The 27,099-nt window shown below is 41.1% G+C and overlaps 1 protein-coding gene across 1 annotated transcript in view; it reads right to left on the bottom strand.

Moving 5' to 3' along the window:
- The window catches only part of NHS (NHS actin remodeling regulator), a 247,011-nt gene that overhangs the window by 211,920 nt on the left and 7,992 nt on the right, over nt 1-27,099 (bottom strand). The window lies entirely within an intron of this gene.

Here is a 27,099-nt window from a genome sequence, read left to right as displayed (position 1 = left end):
AAATATTTAGCAGGTTATCTCAAGATAACCAGGTTATCTCAAGATGCTTTTGACTAACTGTTACATTGGACAAAAAGTTCAGAGCCTCCTTCAGTACTGGTGATCCCATTCCATTTTCAAACTTCAGACCTTAATTTCACAGCTACCTTTACTTTAGAAGGATGATTTTGCACCATCAGAGAGATTGCTCTACACCTCTATTATGGTCTTCCCTGCAATGCAAAGAGGAGATGGAACATGCACATGTATGTATCTGTACATGTGTATATCTATAGCTGGGTTGAACACCTCAGCCAAATAACATTCAGGCATGTTCCTGAAGAGAGGGCAGAGCACTCATACATAGGTTCCCACTGTCACTAGGAACAGACCTAACACATACTATTTTTGGAAATACTGTTTCCACCTTGAAAAGGAGACACAAGAAGGACATAGGAACATCCCAGGTGAGTGTTTGTTGCTTATTTCAAGAGATAAACATACAGAACTCCACTGGAAGCAAGCCGAAAAGCTCGTAAACAACTTTGATCAGAAACTGGCAGATCAAGTTCCTTTTTTTCCCCATTATTATTATTTTGAGGACAAAGTCTTGTGGAGCATCTAGGAAAACAAGCATCAAATGTGTTGTTGTACTGATACTGATGTGAAGACAGGATGAAATTTTATATTTTAAGTTCATCTATTCTCTTTCAAATATTCTGTATGCATTGTCCCTCCATCTTCACTTTTTGAGAGCATGGTCACAGCAAGTACATGCTATCAATTATTTATTAAAATCCTTAGTTTCTTCTGCTGTCACTAACATCTTCTTCCTCACTAACATCAGAGCCTCTTTGACCCAGGTATTAGCCAATATCTATGAAAAGACTATCCCTCCCCTAAGAGTTTTATAAACACTCATGGGAAGTTGAGACACGACTGAACTAGCCTGCTTGCCAGAGCAGGTTACTATCCAGGCACGGAATATATTCCATATCTCATGTCTCTCAGCAGGGATGGTGGCCTCTTGCCACGCTGCTGCAAGCTTTGCAATAGCTTTCACCAATACTGCTTGAGATTCAGGTTGACCCAGTGAAGCTGGCTCTTCTCCACTATATTATGAGAAGCTGGAGGTCTGTTAAAAACTTACTGCTTCTTTCTCCTTTCACTGTCATTATCCCTCAAGAGAGGTCCTGCATGTAACCAAAAAAAAATATATATTACTTGCTAAAACAAAGGATACAAAAACATAGATGCATGTATGCATAGAGATTTGAGGAGAGGCTGTTTAAGTTTACCAATCTAGGTATTTAACTTTGGTTGTGAGGTGTTCTCTCTGAATAAAAGTTTTTATTGATGGGAAATGTTTGGCTTTTTTCCCTTGAAAATCAATTCTGAGAAAAGTCTGTATACTCCTCTGGCAAACTGCTGATTTAGAGAGCAACAAGGGGATAATGATGATCTGACACCACCCTCTCTCAAGAAAAAACAACAAAAAAGTAAATTTACTTGATTCCTCAAGACACTGATCCATAGAGTGTGGCTAGTCCTCTTTTTTCACCCCTGTAATCACTGCACTTCTAGACAGAGCCAAGGACATGAATTTTTACTAAGAACACTTCAAAAGGCCTCCCAATGTCCTACCCTCCTGAAGGGCAGCAGCTCCCTGCACACATGAAACTTCTGCTGAAGCTCAATTCCAGCTAAAGGTTACATGCCATTTATATCCTTGCACTGAACCTACCTCTTTTTGTCCTCTCAAGCAGCACCCCAGGTTTCATCCTCTTTCCTTACTGTATTCTTCTTCCCTTCCATTATCCCATTGCATCCTAACCTGTCACACTAGGCCCAACTAAGCCCCACCTGTGCTCATTTGCAGCAGTGATGCTTCATGACATGCTAGAGCACACGCAGTTGAACAGAACTAGATGGAACAATACTTCTGCTATAACATCACGTAGGTGACTTCCATAGACCAAAGCATCCCTTGTAACTTCTGGAAAAGCAGCAAGAATAACTTAGGCCCACCTTTATATCAGACAGGATCTGTTTTGCAGCATAGTTGTAGCATGAGTTTAGGATTTCTTATTCTGTTTATTTTCAGGAATCATCCAGCTATAAGAAATTTCATATTAGGAAAAACTAGCTTAACAATGGATCACATGAAAGCATCTGGTTAATACAGCAAAGGCAATATTTTTTTGTCAGTAGTTCAGAACTCAGTGCAGAGGGACAGAAGCACCAGAAGTTTTATTTAAACTGCCCTCTAGATAGAACTCCCCAGACTTATCTAGCATAAGCATAACTTCAACGGAATGACAAAGCACGCTTCAAATTACAGTATTACATGAACTAATGAAAGTTACTTTAGAATCACACCATTGTAGAATGGTTAGGACTGGATGGGACCCTTAAAGAACATCTAATTTTAACCTCCCTGCCATGGTCAGGGAGACCTAACTGACCAGATTGCTCAAAGCCCCATCCATTCTGGCCTTCAACACTTCCAGGGACGGGGCATCCACAGCTTCTCTGGACAACCTGTTCCAGTAAATCACCACCCACACAGTAAATATACTTTCCTAATAGCTAATCTAAATATACCCCTTGTCCTATCACTGCACACCCTTGTAAAAAGTCCCTCTCCAGCTCTCTTGGAGACCTCTCCTAGGTACTAGAAAGTGCTATGAGGTAAGGTCTCCTCTCCTCTCCTCTCCTCGTTCATTTTCACAGGACAGGTGCTCCAGCACTCCCATCATTTTTGTGGTCCTCCTCTGGACTCCTTTCAACAGGTTGAGACACTTTGCAGGAGTGATGATGGAACTGTTTGTGCCATTGACAGAGTCTTTTTCAGCACAAGTTTCAAATGCTGCAACTCACAGAACCATACATAACCATACATACCAAACATAAACAGAACCATAAAAGACACATGAAACACAGGGACCACTATGACCTGGTTTTAATGGGAAACAAGAAACAATTTCTCAGTAGGCACAAATCTGGGAGACACTGAAGGGAGAACTTTAAATATATGCACATACTTTTCAGGGATACAGACCTTTTTAAAGCACATTTCTAGCATTCCATTATCGAAAACCTTTTAAAATATTCAGACATGATTAGATCAAACATTTCCCTAAAAAGCCCAACGAATGAGGTATGGCATTTCAGCTGTCTGAAAGACATGACTGCAGAGTGAAGCCTAGGGGAGGAGAAGAGACTTTAAGCTTCACTGACATATACTCCATATAAAAGGCATGCTAGGCAGACTTTTTGGGTCAGTGGTAATCAGCAAGAACATTAAAGACTAGATGTACTGTAACCATGGAAAAAAATCTATTTATTCTCTAATAGCAGAAGCAGTCACAATGCTTGTGGTGAGCAGCCAAGTGAGGGGCCACTTATTCTCCAGCCGAGTCCTACTGAAGCCAGTGGTTCACAGCAGCTACACCAGGGGTGAAGTCAGCTTGTCAGAGCCCCCAGACACCACTGTGTGTGCTCCTAAGCTGCACAGGCACACTCTGGTTTGGCATCACCTGGCTAGGAGACAGCTTCAGCAGAGACAGATCTAATGAAAGTGTTCCTCCCCACCAAAAGCACACAGTGAATGCAAAAGGGCACTGATAACCAGTACTGAACAAATGCATCACCAGCCCCCTGACCCACACACTAAGAAAAACTGTCGCACTTTATGAGGTGCTTGGTGTTGTTAAAATCAGATGTCAAGAGACTCAAATCCCTTGCTCATAGGTTTGTATTCCTTTCTTGTTGCTCTGTTTTAAATTGAGCTGTTAAAAGCAAGACAGTCTTGCTGACTGTCAAGTCATTCAAATCCTAGATTTCATTCCCCGTTAAAACAGTACACAATGACAAGAAACAGATCCTTATTTTACTCCAGCAGAGTTTTCCCCTCAAATTAATCATTCACACTATGAGCAATTAAAGAAAATGAAATCTACACATAGCACTTGAGTATACGTAAACAGGCTCCAGCTTGTTTGAAGGAGATTTTAATTACCTTGAGATCAACTGGAAATCTTATGTGGATGACATAGGGCCCTTTCCCAAATGCAAAACATACAACTTTAAAAAAGGACCCACTACTTCAAAGTAGAGCCCCAAACACAGCCTCTTCAGAGGTTGTTCTTAGGTGTGGCTGAGTTAAAGGTTCTCATCTCTGTTAAACTCACATGAGGGAAAAATATCAGGACTTCCCCATGAGTAAGATAGGACAGAGGCAATCAAAAATCTTTCTTTGCTGAAAGATCCTTGAAATTAGTTTGAATACTTCCTCCTGCTTTGTCCTCAAATGTCTGTCTGCCTCATCTCTTGGTGCTACCACAGTCAAGGGGCCCAAAGCAAGTTTGACTTTAAGTATTATTGACAGCAACTGTCTCAGCAGAATCAGGAGAAAACTTCATGAGGAGATCACTTGAGGAAAATCCATAAAACCTTCCAGCACATGTGAAGACTTGCTCCCAATGAGTACTTGAAGGGTCTGGCTCCAAACCCTGCAAAGACCTGCAAGACCACCTTGTACAGAGTCCCAACTTGTGTCTCCTGCAAAGCCATCTGACAGGAGGATGCTACAAGTGCCAATGATTGATATTGGCCTGCGTGGCCTGGAGTCTTCATGATGGGCGCAGCTACTTTTAAGAGGAAGGCAAGGAAGCAGTCACTTGGCACTCAGCATGTGGGGAAACATCCAGCCAGACAAACAGAGCTAAGGAATGCAACAAATAATTCAATACAAAAACCAGAAGCCTGGGTTTAAGCAGGTACCTGAAGCTTCCACAATTCAAATTCTAATAGCACAGACCCAAAACACAGAAAAAGATCATGGAAAATAACAGGAGAGAAATCCCAAACTTTGCTGCAATGAAAGCATTTCCTAACTTTTAAGGAATGACAAAATTACCTACATGCATTGCAATTACTGACCACCTTTCCTTTCTCTGCTCCTGGAGCCAGAGCACCTGCATACCATCACAGCTTTACAGGTCTCATTTAGTGTGTGTTGTGAGAATTGTTATGTAAGACTGAGTTTACTCTTCCATCCTGGAAGTGCTGTGTTTTGGGAAGCCACTGGCTGGTATTTGTTACCCATCAGAACCAAGGTGTCAGGCATATGATGCTGCTATTTCAGCAAGCAAAGAGCCTCTTGCTGGCATAGAAGCAAATGAGCAGCTTTCCCAGGAGTGTTTTTACAGGATACCAGCTCAATATTTAAAAAAAATAAAAATAAGTCAAGGATTATGTATGATGAACAGCTGGAGAATGTTAAACATATTTTACTTTAGGTTTGGCAGGGTTTAGTAAATCATGATTTAATCACGCTCCCAGGCCATCACTGCAAGTGAACTCTGGAAATTCTCAATAAGACATAAAAAAAGGATAAACAGAAGAATGGAAAAGACATTTTACCAGGAAGGACAGAGTCATTTGTTATTCAGCTTTGGAGCGAAACAAATGTGAAGACATCTCAGAAATGAGAGATGAGAACAGCAGTGAAAGAACACCATGTCACCTTCCTCCCTCATCGTGGGCACATTCAGCTGCAAACCTGGCTTGGACCTTGGCTGGGGTCCCCCCTCCACACACAGGCACACACAGAGCTCCAGGCTCCAGGAGAACTGCCTGTTCCTTATTCTAATAAGACTTCAATGTCTGGAAACGCTGCCAGCTTTTTCAATCAGCTAGGCAGTGCATAAGCCCAGATAAATTAAAATTAGTTCCATGAAAGTTCTGAGGAATACTGTCATATGCTTTACTGAAAATCAAGAGACAAGTCAGTGAAAGCTGTGAAACTGACTTCAGTGGCACAGTGTTGAGCTGTCTGAGCTCTGCATTTACCTTATTTGAGCAATTTTAGTAGCTGTAATAGCTAAGCCAATGCTCTGATTGACTCATTATTAACACCACTTGTTCATTTTTTGTGGTTTCATTAGCTTCTAGAAGCCAAAGGTTTATAGATTCTGGGCCAAATTCAGAAGCAAGGCTTGTAAAACTGATATAAACTATACTTGCATAAATTATATTCTACAAGACCTTCTTACATCCAAAAGAAATGGGAAAACACTGTTAAACTGAAGGTCAAAGCGATTATGTGTGATTTATTGCACAAGCCACACAATCTTCTGGCCTACTAACTGCTTGTGTGAACCAAGGAATACAAGACCCTTACTAGGTCAGGGCACCACTCAGTGCAGCTCAGCAGCTTTCCCTCTGTCCTTTGGTGGGCTTTCAGGTTACAGGACACTGTGTTACATGGGCGAGACAGGGCAGGAGCTGGCTCCATCCGCTCTACACAAATCTGATGTGGCAGCACCTCCCAAAAAACAAATAACACCAAAAGTAACCCAAGCCGAAAGAACATGCCACGACTTTTCTCCCTCTGGAATTTCCTGGAACAGAGCAGATGCCCCTGCATTTATCAGCGCTCAGCAGATCTCCCTTCCATTAGTGGCCCAAATGTTTAGGTGAGGAGCTCCCCAGGTGGCCAAGGATTCACCTCACGTAGCTTTGAACTTGTCACTTGCTAATTTGTTTTTATGTTTCCAACAGCCCTCTACATTTACCAACTGTTCTGGTTTCCTTGGTGACAAGATACAGCAATCCAGGCATCTGGTCAACAGCCTAATAGAGCAAACTTTATGTGGCTTTAATGTCAACATTTCCACCCTTTTTTAAATTATTATTTTACAAGAAAATAGCATAAAATTAAGAAATCATTTTGCAGATTAATTGTTTCACAGACTTGTGACTTTTTATATTATAAAAATGTTTACATGACAATGCAAACTTCTCAAAAACCTTCCTGTTTTCTGGTTTTCATGTCTCAGATTTTTATAAGAAAAAAAAAAAAATTGGAGTTTTTAGTAACAAAATTTCCATTCTAATTGTCCAGTCCTTTTTCCCCATTACTACATCTCTCTGAGTTCTTTGTGAAATCACTGGTATAAGTGCTGATATAAATGAGGAAAACCTTACCTAGTGTCTTTCATTTTCTCCTCTGCCCTGGAACAAACTCCTCTCCCTTCCTTAATCATATGCAAGTTACAAAAAAGGAAAAAATTATGCAAAATTTTACAGTACAAAGACATTTGCCAAGCATTCTCTTTTACAGGATAGCATGTAACAAAGTGGCAAAAAACTGCCCTTCTTACCAACATAGCTAAAGTTCCAATCAAGTAGCTAGATTGTCTTTAATTAATTTTTTAAAAAGCATTTAGCTTCTTGATTACTTCTAATGGTTTGGCCAGAAAGATTGTTCTGGAAATCCACAGAAGTTGAGGTTTGAGAGCTTTCTTATCTATGTGAGAATGGTATTTTTCAAGCTTGCTCTTGCTGAACATCCACAGTTCCCAAGTTTCGAAGCAGGATGGCACAGTTGGCAGAGTACAGTGGAACCAGCCAAGAAAGTCTGTGTGAGCAGAGTTTATCACTAATAGTTTACCACTAACAGCAACTGCAGATGGGCCAAGCTTTGAAAGTCACACACTTGAAACTTAAATACAAGGACCTCACAAGTCAGTTGTGATGCACTTGCACCTTACCACTGTTACAAAAATGGCATGTTCATGAAATATTATCAATTTTGCCCCATGGAAACACAGGTTTCAAAAATGAGCAACTAAATGAACAACTTTAACATGCTTTCAACTTGTCCTCTCTTGGGACTATGAGTGCTGAGGCAGATTCCTGCTAGGAACTGGCTGGATTTCTGGGAGGAAGGCATTAAAGACTCTGGTGCAAATTAATCCTTTCCATTTAAGCACTTTTTAAAGGCTGCTGACAGACACTAGGATATAGGACAATCCAAACTATGTTTCCAAAAGGGAAAACTAGAAAAAAAAAGGGAAGGGAAGTTCCAGGAAGGGAAGGGAAGTTCAGGGAAGTTCGGGGAAGGGAAGGGAAATGGAAGTTCTGGGAAAGGGAAGTGGAAGGGAAGGTCACAAATTACAGCCCCATTTTAAATTATTCTTCAGAGAATGACAGCAATGACAGATAATGACAGGCTGAAACACAAACACTGTCCATTCAGAATTACAAGCATTTTTCACTTCACAATCCACACTACAAAAATCACTGTGTGTGCATACGGTCGGGACCTCAACATGATACTTCCTGCCATTGTAAGCACGGAACAAATGGCTTCAGTTCAGATACATAAGCTGAGACAGCATGCACTGAAGCCTTTCCTCCCAGCCCTGTGCCTTGCAGTGGCTGCTGGAGCCCCAGAACACAGAAGATGACTTCAATAAGCAGCTCTACTCCCACCATACCAAAGCCAGGTAGCAGAGGCCCATGTCCCCCAAAAGTAACAGCAGCCCTTGTGGGACCACATGTCAATTCTTCCCATGTGGACAATGAGGGCATCCCCACTAAAATCAATGGCAAAACCCACATGGCCAGGACATCATATGGGGTGCCTGGTGGGAGCAGAGACAGCAGTGCCATTGCTTCAGCCGCCTCAGAGAGAATGGGAGACACCAAAAAAAAAAAAAAAACCCACAAAAAAAAAAAAAGAAACCCACAAAAAAAAAAAAAAAAAAAAAAAAACAAAACAACAAATGGGGATTTTGCTGTGAAGTCTTCAATTGAAAGAAAATAAAACTCCTTCAGAGAGTGATAAATATCATTCGCAGCTTTTATCTAAGCATCAGCTCAAAGTACTTCCTTCTTTTCTAATTAAAATAGGGATTTGAGTGCCCGAACAATGATCTCTAGTCAAAGACTCTCACAGACTGAGGGATCACACCAACTCATTTCCTACTGGAACAATAAAATCAAACCAAGGTTTGGGAGACCAGCAGTTGTTGCTATTATTCAAGATGGCACCATCCACGCTCTGCAGTACTTTGATGTGGCTGCCTTAGGCAGCTCATAACAGGAGTAATAACATTGTAAAATATAAACAATCCCAGTTAGCAGTTTGGGAGAGGATAAAAAACACAAAAATCCCCAACCCAGAGCCCCTGCTTTTGGAGCAAACACTCTGACTTTCCTGTCTCCAGGTCTTGCCAAAACTAACCCCAAATTTTAACAGTGACCATGCTCCTGAACATGATGAAAGGGGAGGTAGTAGCCAGCACAGAGATTCCCCTGAGCTAAGATGAACAATGCAGTCATATCCCAGAGTTACCCCAGTGTACCCCTGATTACCAGTGAAAGGCCCTCCCAATGTCACAGGGGCTACATGAACTTTGAATTGCCAATGAAAGTGATAATCTAAAGATAAATTTAAGTGCTGAGAAAATATTGCTCAGCTTCCAATGCACCCCTGACACATTGGAGTAGATAATTTTTAAGACCATTACCTGCTTTTCAAGTGCACATTGCAATGAAAGTGAAAAAAGCAGGCACTGGAAAGAGCCACGGAGCATATCTAATGGCAGATAAACCCCAGATCCCATGCCAGGTGACCAGCCAGGGATCCCTCCTCTCAAAGGGTGGAAAACAGAACAGACATGCTGACCACTTAGGAGTAACACTGTTTTCCTGGTTCTGAACCAGATCCCTTTTCCCTCCTCCCATCTTCTCACCTCTTCCCTTTCCACTGCCACCCTGATCCAGCGCCTCTGGAAATCAGCAGGCTTCCTGACACTGCTTTTAAAGGCCTTCAGTCAGGCTTGACAACACTTAAGGCTCTGCTGTTAAGAGCAAACCTTACCACATGAGGAATTTCCATCCTGAGATATGGTATGTGGGAAGGCATGGCCAGAAATGCTTGGAGAAAGGGCCTGCCATAGTGGAGTTAAACCAGGAGGTTGAACAGAATTACTAAAATCACAGAAATCCTAGTTTAGAGAGGAAAGACATAGCCTAGCCTTGAGATGGATGGGAGAACAAACTGACTTTGTTCCAATAACTGCAGTTCTGCAGGAGACAAAAAAAAATCAGTACATGTCACAAAATGAGAATAAAATTAATAGTATTAATGCTAAGAAGGAGAGGGCTCCAAGTGAATCCAAAACGGTTATTGTCCTTCTACTATCAATTGCTGTGCTAAAAGCCTTTGTATTTTAGAGCCTGAAGCCAAGCTCACAAGCCTTAAGATTCATTGGATCAAAAGAAACAGAAAACCAGACAGATTTAAGGACATAACCAAACATAACTATTTACAGGTCTTATCCCGAAGGCACTGGCTGCTCTACTCAGTCTGTACACAGACAATGGTATTGATGGTGGTGCTGCTCCAACTCCTTTATTAAAGTACATTCAGATGGAGACATAAACACTGAGTTGTGTTTTCTATAAGTAAACTTATAACTATCAAAACCAGACAGTATTCCTCACTTCCTTTGTCACATTATTTCCAGATAGATGGAATGCATAATATGAAATGCTGGTCATAGAATATGCAGCCTCTGAATCATAAAATGAGGAAAGGTTTTAACTAAGTCTGTTCAGTAGCTTAAGAGATTAAAAGCATTAAAAGGAGTGGTTTAGAGGAAAAAAAAAATTAGGAATATGGTTGCTCCTTAGCATTTACCTCCGATTCTTGTAATTTAGAAATGAGTTAATAAGAGGAATGCCAAAAGAAAAAGATCTAAGCACTGTCACATGCACTGGGCAATTCTGAAAGAAAAGTACCTCAATTCAACCAATTTTAACAGTTATTATTCTATAATTTTTAACTTTCTTTGCAAAAATAGAAGGTACAACTACCACTTCCAGGTTAAAAAACAAAATCTACTAAGATCTCCTCTATGAAAATTGGAGGGAAAAAACCCTATGGAAGTACATAGTGAATGCAGCAGTAAAGTTTCTTTAAGTAGGATGGAAAATTGCCTCTAATTGCACTCACAGAAAGCAGCAATATGCTTATCAGGAAGTCCTCTAGACAGACAACCACCATTTATTTGTGCTTTGGATTTATTTTAAGATTCTTAGATCAGTTCCAAGTAGAATCACTTTATAAGGCAGCTCCTATGCCAATCTCTGTCCATTATTGCCAAGTTCAAGTATTCACACATCAGTAGCCAAATGCCATTGGCTGCTAAAACAGAGTCTGCATAAGTAACATCTACTCAGAGGTACCAGGGCTCTGTGGGTTGTTTATAAATGGTAGTTTAGTGCTCTTCATTCACCTTTACAGCTGCAAAACCCATGAGGTCAAAATACTAATGTTTACAACCAGACTAGCTAGTAACTTGGGCTTTTTTAAACACAGAGAGCTAATGCTCTAATGAGCATATGACTCTAGTTTTTGGCAGTCCAAGATGGTCAATAAAATCCCAGTCAACACTGTCCAGAGTGTCAGTGAGCCTTGAACCAAGGGCAACTGTTCATCTGCCACGTTACAAGATCCTCTTCCATCAGTGTTTTTCCAAACAGGTACTAACAGCATCTCTGGAACAGTACAGCTTATGTACAAAATGAACAAGATTAATAAAACAGCTGTTAATTGCATTCAGGAATAAAGTCGTAACAAGATAAGAACAAAATGCCTTAGCTTCATTTGCACACTTAGCACAGTGTGCTCAGAAGCATGCATTTCTCTCTTGCACACTTAAAGGCAATGAAGAACTTACAGAGTACTCTCAGCTTCACTGTTTGACTCATTCTCATCTTCCAGAGGTCACAACCTACTCCTAGGCCATCCACCCTTTGCTCATGTCATGCAGTGACAAAGGGTGTGAAAACAATCAAACCAATTTCCACAGACATGAGGCAAGGAGCACAATTACACACTGTTTTTTCCTGCAAAGCAATCTGTCTTATTGCTTCAGTGTTTTAAGCACAAAACTGTCTCTGCTTGCAAAAGAAAACAAACAGTCCTAGCCTGACTTTAGGCCTGCACAAGGATACAGCCACACTCCCCACACTTGTAGCCATATTCCAAAACCAGCCAGCAGCCTCCCTACCCTATGAAAATTTGCAGAAATTATCCTCCCTGCCCCATCATTGCTGCATGCAGCCTAACACTCTTCCAAGCAAAGTTACCCTTTGAGGGCAAACACCTCCTCCTGAGACGCCCGCCCACGTGTCTCCTGTCATCAGAATAAGAAATCCACATGCCCTGCTGACTGCTAGTTTGTGGCTATTCTGCCATGGGCTGTGAGATCTCATGAAGCAGTTCAGGCCATTCAGGCTCTAGACAATCCATTCCCAGCTACACACCACAGCAAGTTGCCATGATAACATCACCAACATCACTTCTGCCTCCATGCCAGGACACAGACATTTCTCCCTGCAGTATCTCCCAAAATGTTTCAAAGGACAGGTCACACTCAAGACCCCCAGCAGGGCTAGAACACCACTTTATCCAGTTCTACAACAACATAGGGACAAGACCACAACTGTGAAAGAGTCAATCCTACCAAGTGGTATATTTTCTTTATTTTACCTTAGCTTAAGTGAAGTAAAAGAATATATTTTGCAGCACAGGTGTATGCTAACCCAGGTCTACAAGGACTAAAGCCTTTTTTTTTCAAATCATCCATTCGACAAAATTTGTTTTTCTACACACTTACAGTTAAGATGATTTGTTTGAGCTTAGTTTCTTTGGTTTGTTCTTGACATGAAAGATACAAAATTGTAAAGTTGAATGTTTAGGAAGTCATTTATATGAAACAAAGTATCCCACACTGTCTAAATTTTCTTGCTGATACTCATATGAGTTAGACGCAGCACATTTGTCAAAATTGCCCTTTACATTAAGGCTTTGGCAAGTATGATAAAGTACAAGCTCTATAAAATCATATTCTCAACATGAATTTACCTTTATAGCACTTAATTATATGGGACAGCAACAGTAGGGTGTGTATATTTGATGCTTTCTTAAGTTGCCAAATTGTAGCAGAAGAACACGATTTTAAACATCTGAGGACAAAGATATAAACATTAGCCCCTTTGATACAGATAGGAGGAGGCTTGTACCTACTAACTGAGCTCTATTCAATAAGAAAACATGTAAAATAAAGCACATAGATCATTTTCTCAAGAAAAGAAAGATAACACTGTTCCCAAGCTCAGTAGCACTGATTAGCAGAATATACCCTCATTTAGTGCTACTGTATAGCCTAGACATACACAGGCTCTAAGTTCCATAATTAGTGTCCTTTGTAGCAAGGATAGAGTATTACATTCACATCAGAAAGGAGGGGAGAAAGAGAGGGCTGGGGGAAGATACTGTTCCATATAAAAGAAGCTACTGTGTTTCACTGGCTCTCTGCAGAGGGGTTCTGTAGGTGGCCATTTAAACAACAAAGGAAGTTCAAGGGTTCAAAATAGATTTCTGCTCCCTAATACACAGAAATCTGCATTTTCAAACCCAGTCTCCCTGCTGTGCAATTATGTATGAATTTAAGACCAGTCGTTTTCTTACAAGAGGCTGTGTTGTGCAAGTGGGAGACAAAATCAGGTCACCCAATCACAAGAAGCAAATTTTTCCCCACCAGCCACTGCACTCCTGAGAGAGACAAAGAGAAAAAAGCAGATTTTGTTACCTGCTCAGACTAGTACAATTTCTAATCATATCCTTTGGAATTTTGAATACCTCTTCCATTTCCCTTCAGACCTAGGAACTAACATGGGAATCTAATTAAACTGTAAGTAGTATCTGTTTAAAATAAGGCACCTGTCCTTTCTGAGACTCCTGTGTCTATTTGAATATCATTCTCTCTCTCTTACTTGCATTTGAATGCATAAAGCAGTGAGACTAAATTTAAAGTTGCTTCTTTCCTCAGAGACATTTTATATATTGTGTGTTCAGTATGGTCCGTATGCACTGAAGGTGCAGTATGGTCCATATGCACTGAAGGCCCTTCCAAAGCATTAGTCCCAATCACAATGCTTCATCCCATTCCTCACCTTAGAAACTCTCAAAGTGTCAGCAGAAATTCCTCCAATTTCACAGTGGTTTTGCATGGGCAAGAGAAGCCACAGCAGCAAAGCCTGACCCATGAAGAAACCTCCCTCACCCACCACCCTGTGACTAATGCTCACACACAAAGAATATGAATATTTTACAATTCTTCTCTTCAGAGAAAAACAAACAAACAAAAACCCCACAAATAAACAAAACCTTATCTCCTGGTGTCGGTCCACAATTCGGCATTCGTGAACATCTCTGAGACAAAATTTCTATTGCTAAAACCAGCTGATTTCTTACATGCTTTCACAGAGAAACCAGTAATTGGGGCTAAGGCTTTTTCCAGAGAGATGTGGCAAATTAAGTACATCAAGCCTAAACCACAGGACTATATCTGTCATTTGCTCCCAAACATTACCTTCTGCACTACCATGAATGCACAGATATGTTTGGATATGTTATCTTCTCCCAGCCATGGAACAAATTCCCTCCCTGACTACCCTGGAGGAGATTACTCTAAAATCATCCAGCAACAATTGCTTCCATAGGAAAGATGTGACCCAGGTCCATCAACTTCATTTATATATGGCAGTTCTGCTCTGCCAAAAGTTCTGTTACACAGCATAAATTCAGGATGTGCTGCACTGTGTAACATAGGTTGGCTGTTCCAGGACTCCCAAACAGTGTCTTATTTCCCTTAGGAACAGTCATTCTTTAGTTTCTGTATTAAAAATTATTACTATCAGACATTTCTATTTATTATTTTGTTGACCAAATGTCAATAGCAACTATCTCCTGTTATTCAAAGCTTATTTGAAAAAGAAATTGATGCTTTACACTAGAGATTACAAAGTTAATTCTGTTTAGTTTTAACACAGGCAATACACTGCACTAGATCAAAAAGGAAAAACAAATCAGAAAATGCTCTGATTCTTCAATATAGCCCACAGTTTTAACTCTCACCCCGTGTAGTTCAGTGCTGAAGAGCTGTGGATTAATTTGTGGTTAGTGAGTCAACAAAGAAAATCAGTCACTGGAATCACAGCATAGTACCTTTTATCTGTAAATAAGAAAGAGCCTGGGTTTTCCCCTTTCTTTCCCTATACAATAAACTACAAATAGCCACAAAGAACATTGTAAACAAAGTTTAAATGTGTGAACAAATCAAACAATTTAAGATATTACAGTTTAAATATGTGGATGAATAAATATTTAACCTGCATGTATGTATCTGTGGATGTTAGACTTTATAGATAAGGTTGCCATGCTCAGACTGTGTCTAAAGACCACAGTCAGACAAACTGTATGCTTTGCCTTGCTGGGGTCACAAGACTACTTTTTGTGAGAGTGAAGAAAGTAAAGGGAAGGACAATTTTGAAAACAATCTTTTTTTCAGCCTGATTTACCACTTCTCTATCTGAAAGAGGCACCAGTGCATAAAACAACCTTTTCTGTCTTTTCTGTCTAATATTCTTCCTAATTCATGGAGCAATTTTTTTTTTTTTTCTGCATGCATAGGCAAGATGTCATAGATTATGTTCAGAGGGAAGAGACCTCAGGTAGCCCCAGATGAGCTACTGAACATCTGTGTGTGACTTGTACTGAAGTGTTCTCCTGAAATGAGAGTGAACTTCAACAGCACAAGCTTAACTGCTGCTTCTTCAGCAGATGTCCTTCCAATGCTATTTAAAGGACAATTTCTCTCTAAAACTTTTATCCTCTAAGCACTTAGAAAGCCTCGTTTTTCTTTGAATGCATTTTCACAGGTCAGATGCAGGCATGGCATCAAGGAGGGAACTAAAAAATTAAGTTCTGTCAAACCTGTGCTGGCTTTGGGAGTGCAGCACAACACCCATCATCAGACAGAACTGGCAGCATCTAGCTGTGTGTATGAATGCTGTGGTGGAGCCAGCAGTGCAAAAGCCAGAGGCAGGGACACCCAAAGGATAAGGAAAGCATCAGCTGTGCTAGAGGCAGCTCAAGGAAGGAAATGGTAAAGCAAGCTGAGAAGCTGGACACAGCCAAGTCCAGGACCCACTCAGAGTTGTTTCATGTGACGCACGTAAGTGCAAAAAGATTAGAGGGAAAAATAAAAAGCAAGCCCAGCATTAAGAGTTCAGCTGATAAATCCTTCCAGATGGGACCTGTGCACCACTGCTCTTTCTGTCGGATCTCGTGTTACAAAGGACTGAAGCCACAAAACTGCTCTGAGATCACACACATCTACAGTGAACTAGATCCTCTTTGAATTCAATTTCAGCAGGTATTAAAAGGAAAGGATGTCTCTTTCAGCTCTTGTTAGCATTTTCATCCCATTCTGGAATTTGTCTATCATTTCTATCTTTTGATTTAGAAATGTTAATAAAGATTGATGGTCTCCCTGAGGAAAAACAGGTGAGGAGATAGCACAAGTCGGATTATATCATCCCAATAAATCTTCCTTTCAAAACAAACACAGCTTTCTCTTCTTGCAAAATACTGCTCTTTAAAGACTATACTTTGTTTTTTTAATAAAGAAAAAGTCTTTCAACTGTGTTAATGATTAGCAAATGATATGGCAGCTCACCAAGATGCTTAGGCCTGTAGCTTTAGTTACTTATCAGATTAATACACATAAATGAAGGATTCTGTATTCTTCACTTACAATGGCTGAAGTCATTGGGTTTAGTGAGGGAAGGCTACAGCACTGAGCCTGGAAAAATGGGGAGGATGGAGGGAGAAACAGAGGAGAAAGGAGCTCCCTGAACACACTCATAAGGATACTGCTGTCTGCAGCCTCCTTTGAGTTGTGAATGATACTGAGAAATAAAAGAGCTCTAGAAGCAGCTTATAAAAATAATTAGTGGCATGAAAAGATCTACAGATGGAAAGACACTGGAGAGGTCTAATGTATTTAATTTAGATATAAGGGCACAAGAAAGAGGTACACAAAGGAATGAATAGTACAGAGAGAGAATTCCGAGATTCTTTAATTATCCAGCTTTGTAATGCAAGAACAAGTGGGTATTCAGAGAAATTAAATTAATTCCAGAGAGTTCCCAGGCAATACACAGGTAACCAGCAGAGCTGCTGGCCATGTTTCATCACTAAGGCCAAGAATTTAGGAAGAAATTAAAAAAAAAAAAAAAAAAAAAAAAAAAACCACACACCCAGCTCAGTTAATAGTAGCATGTGCAATGACAGCAGAGTGAACAAACAACACATAAGAAGCTCTAGCTCCAAAGGACCTGTCAAAGCCAAGCCCTCCTTCTCTATGACAAAGCTTCATGTGTGGGCAGTTGTTACTACTTTTTACTACAGTACTTACACTTTGCTTGAACGATCTGGTACCAGCCACGACTTTCTGATCAAAATTATTTTTTTGAGTATTTGAGGATTGCCATCAGACTCAAGGAAGAAAGAACATTCTTTTCCTCCCCTGAGCCCTCTCTCCACACCACCCCAGCCCGCAGCAGGCCATGCCTGGGATGGGAGGGAGCCTGTGCTGCTCTCTCCACTGTTACAGCAGAGCACTAACATTGCCATGTGCTGTTTCCATGGCCCTGGAACACCCCACAGGAGCACTTCATTTCCTCTCCAGCAGCAGCAGTAGCAAGGCTCACTACAACTACCCAAACTGGCTGTCATCCTTCATCCTCAGGTGTTTTCACTACTGAAGAGGATGTGAACAGACACCACTCCACTTTTCTTATCAGCTGATAAAAAGTGGACATGAATATAAATCTCCTCCCACTGGCCATAGCTACAGAGTGCTTCTTGAGCTGTGGAAGCAGTTAAAAATGAGTCTGTGTGCACCCAGGAGCAATGCTCTGGGCTCCTTTCCACAGGTGAAAAGAAATCCAGGAAAATGGGCAGAGGAGTCAATCCTGCACCACATCATCACCCGGGGAGCACGGGGCAGAAGGACACCCTCACACACCTCACGCCATAATCATGGCAACAACTTTTGCCTCCAGAGGACAGAGAAATTTAAATGGAAACGATCCAGCTTGCTGTGACTGCTCCGTGTGCCCGGTCTTTTGACTGAGTTCCAGGGCAGAGGGAGGGAGAGCAAAGCAAACCCCGAAGTGATTCCTTAGGGCAGGAAGGCAAAGCAAACCCCAAAGTGATTCTTGAGGGCGGGAAGGCAAAGCAAACCCCAAAGTGATTCCTGAGGGTGGCAAGGGAAGCTTTGTGTGCCCAGATAATGAACCTGCGGCCTGGTCCGGCCCAGCCGCAGCCGCCCCGCTTTGTTCCCGCTCCGCCATCCGCCGGGGAGCTCATCTGTCCCAGCAGCACACAGTAATGATGGCAAGGGTTAAATACCACTTACACGGAGGTACAAAAGGCCAGCATCATTTCGTATGAGGCCAGACAGCTGGTTTGTATAATTCCAGTTTTTGCACAGTGTTTTCTTTCCAGTGTGTCCCCTTAAAGAAGCTTTTCCTCGTGAGTTAATTCTCTCACTGGAGAATGCCAGTGCAGTGCCAATTATCTCTGAAATAATCCAAAGCTAAATTCGCTGTCAAACTCAGACCTGGGATAAGACTTCAAGAGAAAAACTGTTATGAAATTATTCACCATTAAATCATTTAAAGGCAAAGCAGAGAGTTTATTTTGTGTCTATCCTGTCGTTGTTTTCTCCCCCACCAAAAAACCTAACCACTCTATGCTTCTAGGAGTTTCCAGATAAGAACATCTGTTTTTAAATAATCTCAGTGCTACTTTGGAGTTTTTACATCTTACAATGACACAATCAGCTGCTTTTTATTAACTTATTTGTTTGTGCAACACCATTGGTGAATGTTCATGCATTCAACACTGCACATCAAGCAACTGGGGCAGATCCAGCAGCAGGAGCGTTCTGCGCTTGCCAATTCTGGTATATCAGCATTACGAACTAGTAGCTGAATCACACTTGCCTTGCCTGAGCAGGCATTCACTGAAGACAAACAGTTGCTTACTGAATCCTGTTTCCTCCACATTTTAACAGCTAAGAAGTGAACTAAAACATAAGGCAACAACAAGGTATTTTAGATGCAGCTGAATCCTGCTTCCCCTAACTCCCTGTCTCCAAGAGTCTTTCAAGCTATGAAAAAAATGCCCTTTTCCAGGGGTATCCCTGCAACCATGAGTACAAGAAGGAGCTGATCCATTAGGACTCTTGCAACAGATTTCACACTATTGTGCACAGCTTTGCAAGGCTTTGGAATACCATCCTAGAAGTTCTTGGAATTTCTCACAGTGTGAGCTAATACTGACTGCCAAAGAGCTGAGGGCCTCGAGGGGGCAGAGCAAAGCAGTCCCCTAATTTGATAACATGCTGTATGACCTTCACCTCAGCTCACCACTTGAAGCCTTTGGCATTTGACTCTCCTGTTGAGAATGGATGGAGGATACTGGGCATCACTCTTCAATTCACAGGACAAAGAGCAGGAGCAATAATGAGACTCACAGGTGCAGGGTGTGCCACAACAGCCCTCAGGGACCAAATTTAAGAGTTTCACTTCAACTATGTGCAACAAGGGAGAAAGCCCCTTTGCTGCACTCAGTCTGACTGACAAGCAATCTTCCCTGCAAGTCTTCCTAATGGCTCAGAGCAGGGGCCTTGATGCCTGTCCTTTCAGAGGGTAAATGAAAAAGCATGGTCCTTGAAGCTTTTAATCATGGCACCTCAAGCTCTTAAATGCTCCAAAGACCAGATTATAGAGGGACACATGGAAGAACCAAAAAATTCCATAGAGTCCAGTCCGATTTCTGCAACTATATCTATTCTGGATCTACCCCTTGGACAGCACTATTCTATCTGATCTGATTTTGACTTTTTGCAATGAGTGGAAGTGGACAAGCTGCTTGGCAGCTGTGAAGATGCTGTGCATGATGGAGTGAGGGGGTGTTTCACTGAAAAGCAGGTCTCAATTTGTCCCACAGTGCCCAATGATCTTACAAGAAGATTGCAAGCAGTTTTGAAATGTCTTGACCAAAGCACTATTGCTGTCCCTGCTGGAAAAAAAAGCACCTTGTAATCATGCCATAAACCAAGAAGTTTTATAACAAGCCCTCTCCTCTACCAAACTGCCACTGTAAATAGAAGAATGGAGATCTCCACCTCCACTAAAATGAACAAAGCTGTAGATCTGGGTTTAAAAGGTAAGGGGGATATGATTACACTTTACAAGCCACCTGCAGATCTTGAGTAAACTACTATTTAATTGAATCACTCTTCTGAAATTTCCTTTAAAGAAAAAGAAAGATACTGACTCATTATGGTTTCTTTGATCCTTTCCAACACAAGCAGCTATATGAAAAAAGTAATTTTCCTTCCCTGGGTCCTCCCCTATTTGCTTCCTGAAGTGTCAGCCTGCTCCAGTAGACTGTCCCTGCTTGTGACATAATACTGTTTATCCTACCTATCATCTCTGTTAAAGATGCAACAGTTCTGATTAAACTACTAATGAGGTATGTCTCCTGCCATGGGTGGGTAAATCATGTCTACCAAGGCACAGCAAAGAACAACCAAATCAGGACATTGCTTGTGACTTTCCCAGTCTTCACCAGCATTTTGGGAAAGGGCTGACTTCTAATACATCCTGTTCTGTCTACATAGAACTCAGAAATGACAGCCAAACCTAATGTTGTCCAAAGCCCTTTTATGCTGAAGCATCTCTTTCTTGAGAAACTTCATACTTAAAAGTTCATTTAAATATTCTTCTGCATGTGCATGATATCTACACTCCCTCCATGCTTGTGAACTACAGAGGAAAAGTTAATAGTAGTTTAATAACACACTAAGGTGATGGTAACAAAAGCAAAGCTACAGCTTTCCACAACATTAGATTTACTATATTAAGCTTTTAATACTGCAAGAGATTAACAGTGACAGATTCTCTTGTAGAGTAGCAAAAGCTATTGCAATTCTTGCAACTTTCACATTAATCACATTTAAACATGCTGCTAACAGATGGGCACCATGGAGTGCTAGGTCTCTCACAAGCCAGTACTAACAAAAAGAATGTCTAAGAGATCTTGTGGCTTCTACAGTTCAGAGGGATTGTATATCCAGGCACCTTGTTATTGTTTTCGTTGTATATTATCTAGGATTATTAGAAAAGCTCAAGTTAAATAGATGACAGACTTCAGCATACGTGAGCAGGAAGGGAGAGGAAGGGGGGCAGAAAGAGTAAAAACAGGACCACCCACACAAAGTTCCTCTAAGTCCACATTTCACGTGCATGATCATGATTTTTCCACTACACAGGGCAAGCATCAGGTTCTGCAGTGCAACGTTTCCTCTGGCACTACTACCTGCAAAACCTTTTCCCAAAGCCAGACACAAGCCCGAGCTGTGAAAAATGAGCTGCCAGGTTCAAACCTGGCTGGACAGAGAATGACAGTGTGTCCTCCCTCCCCTTTCATTAGTGCAGATGTCAGGTTCAGGTGGCCCTTTCTGACTGAAGCTGGGAGAGCACCTGAAGAAAACCAGCGTTAGAACTTGGCACCCAGAGAGAATGTAGATGTTTAATAAACTTCCCAGGACTGTTTTTTAATTAAACCAAGTCCCAAGGTAAAACTTCATCTTTACATGACTGTAATTAACCAGGACAAACTGTCTGTAAGGGAAGAAAGCTCAATCTCCTCTGTGAGCCAAACCTCAAAAGAAAGACTGGCAATTGCAAACTCAGCCCAACCTAAGGTTAGTCCTCACAGAGTAGGGCCTGCAGATCTCCTCAGTTCCAGCCTGCAAGGACTCCTGCTCGCTGAAAAGTGAGACTGGAGAATCCCACCTGGGGGTACTGCCTTCATGTGGCACCTGAGAGCATTTGCCCATGTAGGACAGAAGCACTCCTGATGTGGAAGGGTCTCGGCCTTGCAGATTGACTGTCATTTACAAACCAGGTCTGTGTGTCATGGATCTATCACCCCACAACCCAACTTGCTCTCACTGCTTGTGTGATAACTGCTCTGAGAGGAAGGATGTGCTGTCACTCGGCCACAGACCTGAGAAGAGAGTGACAAAAAGCCTGTGGCAGTACCCACTTCACACTGTGACATTCATAGAACTTAAGGGATTTATCTGAACTAGAAACTTCCTCTGCTCACGAGTGAAAGACAGGCTCACCTTTGAACAGGATGGATGGCCCAAAGTTTAGAGTGCTAACACTGGGTGATCTGAACGGCACTAACAACCTCCCCCAAGCTGTCATGAAAAGTTGGTGGGTGAATCCAGGTCCCCTAGGCAGCAGCATTTTAGGGTCCTCCTTCTCAGTTCCAGCCTGCAAAACTAAACATTCTCAGCTCACTGAGGAGGAGCTCAGCACCTGGATGGGTATGAGTCTGCTCTACACACCTACCAACCACTTGACAGATAGCAGCAGAGTCCACCTAAAAGCTGTTTTCTGTGTTTCCTCATAAACCACATTCCAGTGTCCACAACGTGTTTGGCCAGAACCACACTAACATGGGGCTTCCAGGGAGCAGAATTCACAGGATACTCACAACTGACCACCATGACTCCAAAACATAGCAGAAAGAAGGCTGTACAGATATGAAAGGAAAATTCAGGTGAGCTTCCACAAGCTCTACAAATTTGTAAAATGTACCTGTAGTGCTATCAGGGCACAAAGTAGTAGAAAGAACTCTGTGCTATGTCAATGAAAATAATATTGGTATATAATTCAGCATCCTCATACGCAAGGAATATGAACTGAAAGGAAAAACAGGAATTACTTTGACACTGGAGATGTAACTTGGACAAAGAAATATTGTAGTATCAGCCAAAGTTTGTCTCAGTCAGCTCCAGCCTTCAGTACTAGAGCACTTAATTATACTATCCAGCATTCAGCTCTAGGGCTCTGTCCATCTGGCTCACGCCACTAGAATCAAGAAGCTGCAGAAGAGCAGACTGCAGCAAACAAGGTCAGTATGTGCCAACTTCTGTAGAGACATATTTAACAAGCCCAAGGTTGGACTGTCTCAAAAAGAACAAATGCACAGGAGACACCTCTTTGTGAAAACAAATACAGCACATTCCTTCAGTGCATCTGCAAATGACACTGTGTCACAGAACCACAGAATGAACTAGGTGGGAAAAGACCTTTTGAGATCATAAAGTCCAACCTATGACCTAGACCTGCATCACTTTACCTTTCACTTACCCATCTGTTTTCCTGGAAGATTTTATTTCATTAACTTGGCTTTTCTACATTTTAATTTTATTTTTCAACCCTTGCTGTAATACAGCAGGGGCAGTTCATTCAAAAGCAAAGTCTTTACTCTTGCAAGTATGCAAGTACCAAACAGCAGAATTCCCACAACCCTAAGCAAGATGTATCTCACTTCTGATCACCCATTACACGCAGTAGAAGAGTTTCCATTAATAACATTACAATTTCTGAGTCCAAACGAAGCTTCCATTGAGAGAAGGAGGGAATGGGAAAGAAGTGAACTCAACAATTAGATGCTTTTAGATGAAGATACAAATTCAAAACAAGCAAAAAACAAGATACATCAATTACCTTCAATTTTGCCTATGTAATGAGAGAAATATTTTCTCTCATTTGACCAGTTTGCTGCTAATGTGGCTGTAAATTTCCTCTTCCATTTACCAAGCTTTTCTAATCTCAGTGATCAATATGATCTTGTCCAATCTTTCCACTGGTCTTCTTCTGTTATCTAGATAGGCATTTCTCTCTGTATGTGTGTGTGTATAGTGTGTGTGTGTGTGTGTGTGTGAACACAAACTTATTCCTCCCCTAGTGAAACACAGAATTTTGAGGAAGAATCTCTTCTTGTTTTTCTTCCTCACTGAGGAAAACCTATTTCAATTGTTGTTCAAAAAGGTCTGCACAAAAATGGGCACGCTTACTTATTTTAACTTTTTAGTCTCACAGTCCAAGATATTGCTTATCAAGACAGATCTAAAGCCAAAAAAGACTCATAAAGGAAATCATCAGCCTGAGCTATGATATTTTGCAGTTCCCTCTTATTTTCTTTAACTAATTGCCATTCTACTGGGTTCTTAAGAACAAGCAGATAAATGAAACGTACTTTTAATCTACACTAATAATTTGTGTTAAGTTCCACTTGGACAATTTCATAAATGGTCACATTATAGCTGCTGAATGTAGCTGTAACCCATTCACTCATTTACAGACACAGTACTTCTCAAACACAGGTGCTCATTTTCATATGTGCCTGCAGGCACATGATTTTATTGTTGTATCTGAGAGAGAATCACACTCTAAATTGTGTGTGTGTTGACAGAGGTCCCTAAAAATATTTACAGCACAAACTGGGTAAATACCCTAGGTCATACTTCATTCTGGACACTGATTCACATCAGCTAACAGAGATCTATAATTAATGATAAACCTTCAGGTGAGCCTCCTAGTCTCCCTTAGCAGGGTTTTGTCCAGAGCAGAGCTTACCCAACCTCTGTCTTGGCACCAAGGCTATATCAAGCCTGTGGCAGCTGTAACAGAGGCCTAAAAATACTACAGAATAAAGAAGTAGTGATACTTATTTTAGAATATTAGCAGAGTAATGATTGCCACAAAATACACTTCAGCCACAGTGCAATTTGAAAGTACAGGAGCTTAAACCAGTGCTTTTAATGTGCCAGGCACAATGAGTGCATTTACAACATCTATTAAAAGCAGGTTATGTTTGGGGGAGGGGGATAATTACATCTTAGCAGGTAGTTTATTAACTGAACAAGACAGCACCACATTAAAGATAATCAATGGAGAATAAACCACAGTTGTAAAAATTAATACTGTTCATTCACACCATGAAGGGAGTGAGGGGGTGGTGTCTGTGCTATTAAGACAGAAGTAAAAGTATAGCCCCTGTGAAACCACCATGAGAAGAGGAGTAAAGGACAGGATGGCACAAAATGAAACTCATTCGAGGCTTAAGTTTCAAAAAAAAACAATACTGAAATTGAAAAGAAATAATCAGCAATTCTGGAGAGGAAAGAGGAATTCGAACAACCAGTTCTGCAAACAGTGGAACTAATGAAGCCTAGTTTTCTCCAGCTTTTATATCATGCAAAGACTGACTTTCACATTGAAGTAAATGTGAACTCCAACTGGAGCATTTTTTTTTATTAGATTGGAACATTTATAAGGGATTCCTTCCCCAGTGGATTTTCTAGTTTCTAATAAAGAACAAGACCTTCCTCCAAATGCAGTAGGAATAATCTGTCCTCTCCTTTACCTGGCAGCCTCTTTTATGATTTCTACATTGTGGCAATGTAGTTGAAATTGTAGCTGAGTAACAAATATAAAAATCGTGAATGGCTGGTGTGAGATACCCAGGCACACCCACCTCCTTCCCTGCTATTCACACAGAATGTGCTATTCCTTAATACTTGTTTTGGATAAGAAGCAAGACTTAAACAGTGCTGCCAGGATAATCCAACTTATGGGGGAAATCTTTTTGGCATGCTAACCATGTGCAAGGCTTCAGGCAATTTTATGCAGAGACCAAGACCTCAGGCTCCTGCAGCAATACTTGTTGCAAGGAATAGTCAACACAGGAGGGGAGGTGAGATCTCCTCAGTGTGCTGAGATAGGAGCCTCTGTGATGATTTTAACTGCTGGGGTAGAGGAGGGCCAGAGGAGCTGAGTTTAGCACAGCCTGAAGCACAAGAACCAGTCAGAGGCTGGTTTGGATAAGTATGAGAAAGTCATCCGCCCCAAAAAATACAAGAAAGAAAAAAAGCTTGCATTAAAAATTTGGGCTGTGCAGAGCTATGCAGTTTCCAGGGTTAAGGCTGGCCATGTGAAAGTCAGTGGTCAATCCATGACATATGATTTGTTTTCTTAGAAATTAATTAAGATACATCTCCTGACTCTCCTCCTGTATACAACACTTAACCAAAAACCACTTCACCAAAGAAAAGACCATGCCTATGACAAGAATAGGCCCTCTTTTTCCTGCAAGTAAATGAACTTTACAAGCTGAAAAAATGGAACTGGGTAGTATCCATTCTTTGGACTGATTCTGATTTGCATAGTGAACATTAAATCATAATTAATCTCTTGCTTCACTTAAAATTGAATCACCCCTTATCATAGATCACTAGATCACTAAGTAGTGGATGCAGTGAAACATGTATAGCATCTTAAAATAGTTTGCCTCTGAGCATCACAGTGAATAACTGCTGCCTATCTTGAGTTTCATCATCCAGAAGATCTGATTTCTGCAATCATGGACAGTTATAGGCTTCTGAGGAGAACAATGCTTGGCAATGCCTTTTTGGGAAAAAAAAAAAAATCAGGCAAAATTGAGCATGCACAGAGAGCCCAGTTTTGCCTTTAAAGCAATCCAAAGTTTCTGGATAGACTGGAATTTTTCAGTGCACCTTACATATTCTGCTCCTAAGAATGACCCAATTCTGTAGCCACTGATACACACATCTTCAAGAAGGATTAGCACCTTTTCCTCCCCAGCTCACTCTCTGTCCAGGTCAACTTAAAAGTCTGTTCAAGCATTGTCAAGATAACAAAAAACACTTTGAAAAGGCAGGGGGAAAATCTGCAGAGGCCTGAAGACTCTGTGCATTTTTATAGCACAAACACATGCTCATTCCCCTTAATCACATGCACACACTTGCAAGGCATCTCCACCAAACTTTCTCAGGGATTTGGTCTGAGTGGCTGTAGTTCAAAGTCCAACTGCCTTGGCAGCTGAAAAGAAAGAGAAAACCATGGTGGCTTTGTAAGAATTACAGTGATCTTATTAAAAAAAAAGTATGTCACTCTCTGCTGGGACTTAACATGGCAGTGCCAGGCAGCACTCACTGAATTGAGCAGCATTTCAAGCACACAGCTCCTGGTATAATAAGACTACAGGCTTAATTAGGTTCCTATCAGTATTGCTTTTTTCCTGCCTTCAGCCAAGAAGGTATAAGAAAAGATTGTCCAATACAGATACTGCAATTTAAAGTCTCAAGTTAAGAACACAGTGGGTGTATATCTACTATAAAATCTACCCTAAAAACATGCCAGTTGTTAAACTAAGCAGTGCATTAGAAGCAGTTAGATATAATGAGAATGTAAATGGAAAGAATTCTAGGGAGATATTTCAGCTAAAAACAGCATACACACTATGCTATCTTTTATTTTAATCATGCTTTAAGCCCTGCCTTTTTGAACTTTTTATAAATTCTGCTATCTCCCTTTGCAGTTACTTACATATTGGTATATAAATTCAAAGACAAGAAGCAATTAGGAATGAAGCGAAGACTCCCTCTCTTGATGCTAACACATCAAAGGAAGTGAAAAAAACCTTCCCCCCTCATACACACTGGGTAA

Source organism: Ammospiza caudacuta, chromosome 2 (genome assembly GCF_027887145.1).
Source record: "Ammospiza caudacuta isolate bAmmCau1 chromosome 2, bAmmCau1.pri, whole genome shotgun sequence".
NCBI lineage: Eukaryota > Metazoa > Chordata > Aves > Passeriformes > Passerellidae > Ammospiza > Ammospiza caudacuta.
Note: the sequence above shows the minus strand (reverse complement) of the source record. Positions and strands in the feature narration are given on the sequence as shown.